A 9,305-nucleotide genomic window follows, 5' to 3' on the forward strand; every position below is an offset into this window, starting at 1 on the left:
GAACTCAAAATTTTTGGAGTTCTGTGGAACAGAAGGTATCATTCATGAGTTTTCTGCCCCCATCACTCCACAGCAGAATGAAATTGTTGAAAGAAAAAATAGAACTCTCCAGGGATCAGCAAGAGTAATGTTACATGCTAAGAAGATTCCACACCAGTTCTGGGCTGAAGCAATGAGTACTGCATGTTACATACATAATACTGGATAAATGTCAATGAAGCCCCCACTGATGAATACTGGATAAATGCTATGCAAGAAGAGCTAGAGCAGTTCAGGAGAAATGAAGTGTGAGATTTAGTGCCTAGACCTGAAGAAGTAAACATCATTGGCACCAAGTGGATCTTCAAGAACAAATCAGATGAAACTGGAACAGTCACAAGGAACAAAGCAAGGCTAGTTGCTCAAGGATATACTCAGATAGAAGGCGTTGATTTTGATGAGACCTTTGCTCTAGTAGCTAGACTGGAATCTATAAGGCTCTTGTTAGGTGTTGCTTGTCTTTTGAAGTTCAGACTCTATCAGATGGATGTGAAGAGTGTTTTTCTGAATGGGTATTTGAGTGAAGAAGTCTATGTCGAGCAACCTAAAGGATTCATAGATCCACATCATCCAGACCATGTGTATAAACTGAGGAAAGCCTTGTATGGGTTGAAGCAAGCACCTAGGGCTTGGTATGAAAGGTTAACTGAGTTTCTTGTAAGCAATGGTTACTGTAAGGGTGGAATTGATAAAACTCTGTTTGTGAAGAATGACAAAGAAAAGCTCATGATAGCACAGATTTATGTGGATGACATAGTTTTTGGAGGAATGTCGAACTCGATGGTGGAGCATTTCGTCCGACAAATGAAATCTGAATTTGAGATGGGCTTAGTTGGTGAATTGAATTGTTTCCTAGGGCTACAGGTCAAACAAATGAAGGATTCTATGTTCATATCACAGAGTAAGTATGCTAAAGGCTAAGTCAAGAAATTTGGCCTTGAAAAGGCTGGTCACAAGAGAACTCCTGCTGCTACACACATCAAATTGACCAAGGATGAGCAAGGAGAAGATGTTGATCAAAGTCTCTATAGAAGCATGATTGGAAGCTTGTTGTACCTTACTGCTAGCAGACCAGATATCACCTTTGTTGTTGGTGTGTGTGCAAGATATCAAGCAGCTCCTAAGGCAAGTCATCTGCTACAAGTCAAGAGAATTATCAAGTACATCAGTGGCACAAGTGACTATGGTATTCTCTATACTCATGATACAAATTCCTCTTGAGTTGGATTCTGTGATGCAGATTGGGCAGGTAGTGCAGATGATAGAAAGAGCACATCTGGTGGGTGTTTCTTCTTAGGGAATAATTTGATTTCATGGTTTAGCAAGAAGCAGAATTGTGTCTCATTGTCTACAGCTGAAGCAGAGTATATTGTAGCAGGAAGTAGTTGTACTCAACTCATGTGGATGAAGCAAATGCTGAAGGAGTATGATGTTGAACAAGATGTCATGACATTGATATTAGACATCATTTTATTAGAGACTTGGTAGAGGATCAAATTGTCAGTTTGGAGCATGTTACAACTAACAAGCAATTGACTGATATTTTCACAAAACCCCTTGATGCAAGCACTTTTGAAAAATTAAGAGGAAGTCTAGGGATTTGCCTTTTTGAGGCATAGCAATTATCGTGCCACATTGTGTTAACGGCTAGTTTATCTTTGATCATCATTAACTGTCGTTGTGACATTAGTAGAGAGAATATTACTTTTTCATTCACTCATCCTATAACTACCTCCAAAGGGCAAATAGAGTTTCCTCAACCGCTAGTGAATTCATCTTATACTAGTCTCATTGTCTCTCAATTTCAATTTTCTTTCAACATTCTGTGCTCTGTTTGTGTTTGCTCTCGTTTCATCATGTCTCAAAGTTTAGGAAAGAATGATTCTGTCAAAACAAAAATTGAAAGAACTGCTAAAGGAGTCAAGTGCATGGGTTTGAAGAGTGGTTCCTCTCAACCATCCTCTGTGTCAAAGAAAGCTTCTGGGAAGACGAAGACAAGAAACCCAGCAAGAAAGACCTACATGTCCAAGGTTCAGAACAAAGAACCGACCAATGTCCCTCACTGTGAGAATGTTACTGATGAAGAGGAAATTAATGATGGAGGTTCTCCTGTGAAATCTTCTTCTGATGTTGTGCCCGATGTTGAGACATCTGTGTCTCAGGAAATTTCTGATCAAGAAAATCCTGGAAATGATTCCACTTCTCTTGAAGATTCAGGCAATGCTACCCAGCCTGATGTCTCTGTGTCGTCCTCTTCGAAGGATGTTGATCCAAAGAATGGAAATTCTGAGGATACCAATACTGAAGAGCCAATCCAGGCTCCTGCTCCTGTTCAGGACATCTCTGATGATGATTCTGATGATTTTCTTCTGACTAAGACCATTCCTGCTAGCGTTGCTGCCAGGATGAAAAGAAAAAGATGGGTCTCTACTCCTGAAGTCACTCCTACTCCACCACAGAGATCCAAATCCTCTCCTGTAACCTACAAGTCTAGACAAGCGAGTGTGAAGGGTAAGGGAAAGCAAAAGGCTGTCAAGACTCCCAGTGAGAAGAAGAAAAGGAAGAAACCAGTTGATGTTGAAGACTCTGAGTCAGATGCTGAAGCTGATGTCCAAGACGTTCGACCTTCTGAGAAAGAGAAATATTCTGGTAAGCGAATTCCTCAAAATGTTCCTGTTGTTCCCATTGATAGAGTATCTTTTCACTTAGAAGAGTGTTAAGAAGTGGAAGTTTGTTTGCAAGAGAAGAATGGCCAAGGAAAGGGTAGTTGGCCCTGATGTTCTTGAATGCAAAGATGTTATTGATCTGATTGAAAAGGCAGGTCTGATGAAGACAATTCAGTATGTTGGAAGGTGCTATGAGAAGCTTGTGAGAGAATTCTTGGTGAATCTCTCTGTTGATGTTGGACTTCCTAAGAGTGATGAGTTCAGGAAAGTCTTTGTGAAGGCTGAATGTGTTGTGTTTTCACCTGTTGTAATCAATCAAGCACTTGGAAGAAGTGCTATTAAATTTGTTGATGATGAAGTGTCCATGGATGTTATTGCTAAGGAACTTACTGCTGGTCATGTGAAGAAGTGGCCTCGCAAGAAATTGTTGTCTACTGGGAATCTCAGTGTGAAATATGCAATCCTTAACAGGATTGGTGTTGTGAATTGGGTTCCTACTCAGCATACCTCTGGTGTTTCTGCTACCCTTGCCAAATTGATCTATAGGATTGGCAAGTCTATTGCATTTGATTTTGGTGCTTTTGTTTTTTAGCAGACATTGAAACATGTTGATACTTGTGATGTGAAGCTGCCTGTTTCATTTCCCTCACTTCTTACTGAAATCATTCTCAAGCAGCATCCTCAGATACTCAGGGTTGATGAAGTGGCTATGTCTCGTGGAGCTCCAATCACCTTGGATCAACGTTTGTTCATGGAGCCACATGTCCTAGACATTGTCATGCCAACCAGCAGGACATCTGCCCCTCCTGTGACTGAATCTGGCACTCAGGCCATCATTGCTGGATTGCAGGAAGTCTCCAAGGCTTTGCAGGAGACAATCAAGGTGAGCACTGCCAGGAAGCTCAAGGTTGATGCTTTGCTCCTCAAGCTGCATGAAGAAGAACGCCAAGGAGGTGAACAAAGTGTTGCTGCTACTGCTACTCAGGATGGGAACAATGAAGAGGAGGAAGGATCTGTTGAAAGTGAAGAGGAGAATGCAAAAGAATCTGGAGAGGAATCCAGTTCTGAAGAATAAGCTGTGTGTTATTTTGCTACTTTCTTTTGTTTTGATGTATTTGGGCACCCTCTGTCAAATTTGTGTTCAAAAGGGGGAGTAATAGTTTGAAGACTCTATCTGCTATGGTTTGTAATAATTTGTGCTGCTACTGTGAAGACTATGTGTTTTGCTAGTGTTAGCTTTGGTCTGTTTAATTTGAAGAACAATGGCTATGTTTGTTTCAAGTTGCATCTTATGGTTTTTATGTGGATAGCTTATGTGCAAGTAGCTTCTGATAGTAGTCATCATATGCTAAGTTCTGATAGTACTTCTGTTTTTGTGTTTTTGCTGCTAAGTGTTATGTTCCAACTATGCTATTGTTGGTATGGATGCATCATTTGAGGGGGAGTTATGCTTAAGGGGGAGAATTGATTCTCTATTTTTATCCTCTCTGGTTTGTGTGTTGTTTTAGACAAAATTTGACAAAGGGGGAGATTGTTGGTACATGTTGTCTTGCATTTTGTCAAAACAACCAATTGTCGAAGCAGATGTCGTGGCATCTGATTCTGTGAAGTTAGGGCATCAGTACTCAGCTTGAGTTTCTGTTGTGGGCCCTTTGAAGATTATTTGAAGATATGTTTTCCGTGTTACTTGAGGGTCAAGTAGTTATTCCATAAGGGTTTTATTTATGGGTATTTATTTGTTGAAACAATCTTTGTTAAAAGATTGGTTCTGGAATGCATTAATCTGATATCATTTTGGATTGTGGCATTTCATCAGTTGTGGAATTCGTGAGATTCGCCCCGTCCACTGTAGCAGCCGTCGTCGTGCTCTACTCAGCCGGATACCGCCGCGACACTGTTTCAGAGTCACCACTGTGTTTTCACGACAGAGTAAACGAAGTACTACACTATACATTGCAACTGCATTTATTTTATTTTATTTCATTTTTCTTTTGTGGTTTATTCAGAATATAAAATTAAATATTTTTTCAACCATAGAGACTAAATTGTAGATTTAATGTTCCGGTCAAATCTCTTTGCTACGTTAAATTGCCAAATGGAAAAAAACATGACATATTACATATGTTAAGATTTTTAACACTTGGGATTAACTTGAATGCGTTTTATCACATCTAGGGACCGCGTGAGGCATTTTAGAAGTTTAAGGGCCAACTTGAAGGTGGGTGACACTTTTAGGGATCAAATTCACTATTTACCCCATTTCTAAAATTTGAATTTGTTTTAGTTTTACTAAATATTTTATTTAATTAGATAATTTTTCAGCTTTCAACTCAATTATCACATAAGCTTTCAACTACAGTAAATTACAAGCTTTTAATAAGCTAAGCGTAGCAACAAAACCTATACTTTTCCCATTTGATGGACTTGGTATAGCTTGATACAGCAGAAAAGCATTATAGAATAAACCAATCCAAGGCAGAAAAGTGTAATATAAAGACCAATCCAACAGAGATGGGATCTGCTTCAAATTAAAAATTACTAAAGATCATTCCTTTACTAGCTAACTGACCATCAGGTTCCTTCCTCCTCCTTCTCTTAGTTTTATATTTTGTTGTCTTCATCTTTCAATTCCATACATTAGACCGATATATGATAATTCATTCAGTTTGCTTTTTAGACTTGACTCATGTTAAATGAAAGTAACAATAGATCCTAGAGTTTTAATTTTGACAAAAAAAATTATTGTATTTTGAGTCCACCAAGTTTTAAGAGTATTTTATTTTGTTCGCTACAGTTTTGATTGCTTGAATTAAGTTTTTTTCAAAATGAAAAAAATTAAGTCCAAACATTTGTCATTTAATAATTAACAAAAAAAACCCGAAATTTTTATGTGAAAAATACATAGACAACTTTAACATGTCAATCATCTCAAAATTTGTGATTGATGTCAATCTTTCCATTAATTGTTAGCTGATAAGTTAATATTTAGGACCGTATATTTATTTAAATTTGAAAGTAGAAAGACCCACAATTGAAATTGTAGCTGATAAGTTAAAGTAGGCCAGAAGGCCGAATAACTCGCCTTGTGAACTATTTGATCATTGTATTGATAGTAGAGGGGCTCCCGAACTCAGTTGGTGTGATGAAAAAGGAAAGGATTTTCAACACCGCTTTCATGGAGAAAGAAAGGGAGTTAAGAAAAACGCAAGCTCAATATGAAGAATTGAAGGAGCATGATGTCTTCAGAAGAAGCATCAGAAGACTCAGAAGGATCCTCTCAGTATGCTGACCTGACGAATGCATTTATATATATATATATATATATATATATATATATATATATATATATGTTGATTTGATTGGATTTTCCGTCTTATCCAACTTTCGGATTGTTTGTCAAAACTATTCACCAAGACATGAGCAAACTCCAGGTAAAGGAGGGAGTGTTAAATGATTGGAAGGCTGAATTGAGAGAAAAACTTGAACTAGTGGTTCTTCCAGAAATGTCTGCAGTCCAAGAACAATGCATTTATATAGTCCCACCAGAAATTCGCCAACTCAATCCAAAAGCCTTCACTCCTCAAGTTGTTTGCATTGGCCCTTTTCACAGACAACATGGCTCTGATTATGCAAATGGAAGAACTGAAACTGAAATACCTCAAGGGATTCTTAAACAGAACGCACCTCAATGTGGAGGATTTAGTTCTCAAACTTGAGGAATGTGAAACCAGAATTCGAAGCTCTTACGCAATGACTCTTAACCTTGACAGCAATGAACTCATCAAGATTATCCTTGTCGACGCTTGTTTCATAATTGAGCACTTTCTCAGATGTTATATGTTCCAGCGCTTGTCAAGGCTGGATCACGTTCGGCAACGCGACTTGTTCCTCCTTGAGAATCAGCCTCCTTTCTTTGTTCTTGAAGACATATACAATATCTCTTGTTTGAACATGACATTTTCATTTCTTAGTCTTACTTTCCACTATTTTGGAGGATACAACTTAACCGACAAAACATAGAACCTCAACATGCTAGTCATCCAAAACATTTAACTGATCTTATAAGAACTTTGATTATACCTTCATCTTTTGATTTTGAAATAGTGGAGGAGGAAATACAAAATGTTTACAGCGCGAGTCAGTTATCACAAGCAGGTTTGGTATTCAAGGCGAGTGAAGACGTGCAGAAATCCTTGCTTGACATAGAATTTAATAAGGATGTGTTAACAATGCCACACTTCCGCGTGCATGACATAACAGAGGTTTTCATGGCCAATGTTCTGGCATTTGAGGAATATCACCTTCCAATAGCAAAGTACATGTCTCAATATATTTGGATCCTAGGTTTTCTTATCAAGACTGAGAAAGATGTGGACATACTGGTTGATAAGAAAATTATTGTTGATTTCATAGGTGATGCTAAAGAAGTGGTTACAGTTTTTAGAAATCTCCGCAAAAATGTTTCTTTGCCATTCTTTGGTGCAAAGTATAAAAATATTTGCATGGGTTTGAATGATCATTTCGACAAAAACCGTTGGAACAAATACATGTCAATATTTAAACGTGACTACTTTAACACTCCTTGGAAAATAGCATCCACCACTGCTGCTGTGCTGCTGCTTTTGCTGACACTGATTCAGACTGTATGTTCTGTCATCCAAGTTGTTCAAGGATCAAAGCCAAACTAAGGTTGTGAGTTTTTTTTTTTTTTTTTTTTTTTGAATTTAAGGTTGGGAGATTACTGTTAAGTTTTATGACAACATTTCAAAGAGATAATATTTTGTAAACAAGGATCCAGCCTGAATGCTACATGAGATTGATTTTCAATTCTACTTCTGTAGGGTTTATAAATTGTATTTTTCTTCTTAATCATTCTCTCAATTAAACACTAATGTATTTTCAATACTTGGTCAATCATTAAAACCAAATTAAAGTTTTGGCACGTTTTACGTTTAACTAGATATTATACCCGTGCATTTATTTACAATATTTTTTAACATTATTTAAAAATTATTATAGTTTAACTAAATAGTTTTTTTTATTTATTATAAATATAAAAAAATTGTGTGAAGACATTTCAATAAATATTATTATAGTTCTTTTTGTATAATTAATTAATATTTTTGTATAATTAATTAATATTATTCAAATTTAATTATTAGAATAGAAATAATTTTAGCAATAAGAATTTTTATTTATTTAATAATATGAAAAATTATTAAGTTTATTTAAAATATTTAAATTACGTAAAAAATGTTAAGTAATAAGTGCTTAATGTCATGAAATATGTTTTGATATCATTCTTTATACTTCTTACTTAGAAAGTCATTTACTATGACATGTCAAGACCAAAAAGAATAAATTAATTTTAATTTTTTGAATTATAATAAGTGATAACTTAAATAGACTTATGATAAAAAAATTCATAAAATATTATCTTATGAATTTAGTTTTTTTCAACTTATTTGGTTTGCGAATGTTTTCTCACATTCGTTAGTAATGAGACTAATTCCTTGAGGCTCTACGATCACGTTAAGTGGATAGGTCATACCTCTCACAACAAACATTTATTCAACTTTGGCTATTATTATTTTTCTTTATTATGCTTCATCGAGTAATTAAATACCTTTTAGCGGCATTTTTCAATTTTAAAATATTTGATCTATATTATTTGCTATTTAATAATTTTAATTTTTAAAATTTGTCAAATGCAAAACTTAAGATAATTTAAGTGTTTTTTGAAAGTAAATTTTAAGTTGATGAATGTTGTTAATTAATGTAAGTGGTTGAATATTTTTTGACAATACAATTTTTTTCAGTTTTTAATTATTTTTTAATATATTATTACAAAGTTATGAGAGTTTTATGATTTAATGTATTTAATGTAGAACTCATTAAATAGTTTTTTAATTTTAAAACTATTTTATCTAAATTTTTGTTAATAAATATTATTTTTTATTAAATTTAATTTTTAATATTTGTGAAATTTAATTTATCAGATGTTGAGATATGACATGTTTTTTTTGTATTTGGTTTGGTTTTGACCCATATCATGAGAGGGCTTGTTCTCATGTTTTTTTATCATTCAATAATATATTTTGTTTACGAAAAAACAATATTTGTGAAATACAAAACTCAAGTATTTTTTAGGTTTATGAATGTTATTATTTAATGTAAATAGTTTAATAGTTTTTGACAATATAAATTTTTTCAATTTTAATTTAATTATTGTTTAGTATATTTATTACAATTTTTTTTGGATGCTTTTAATATGCAACACTTGAGTTTTGCTTATGTATTTAATGCAAAAACTCAAGTGTGCTTTACATATATATATATATAGATAGTTTTAAATCTATCTGATATATACTTTCAAAAAAAAATATTCTATCTGATATATAATTTCTTAAATCAAGCTATTGGACCACAATGGAAAAAAGTAAGAGGAAATTTTTCAAGATTTACAAAATAACAAAATGGCCTTCCAAATCATCTCCTTTACGACTGAGAAGCACGACAAGCAATCAGCCTCCATGTCATCGACCATGCCGCCACCACCAGAGTTAACGACCTCAAACACCACCCTATGATTCCGACATT

The 9,305-nt window shown here is 34.8% G+C and overlaps 1 pseudogene; it reads left to right on the forward strand.

Annotated features, from left to right (window-relative positions):
• Positions 1–6,076: 6,076 nt before the first annotated feature.
• LOC130735390 (UPF0481 protein At3g47200-like) lies at positions 6,077–7,674 on the forward strand (annotated as a pseudogene).
• Positions 7,675–9,305: the final 1,631 nt, after the last annotated feature.

Source organism: Lotus japonicus, chromosome 2 (genome assembly GCF_012489685.1).
Source record: "Lotus japonicus ecotype B-129 chromosome 2, LjGifu_v1.2".
In the NCBI taxonomy this organism is placed as follows: Eukaryota; Viridiplantae; Streptophyta; class Magnoliopsida; order Fabales; family Fabaceae; genus Lotus; species Lotus japonicus.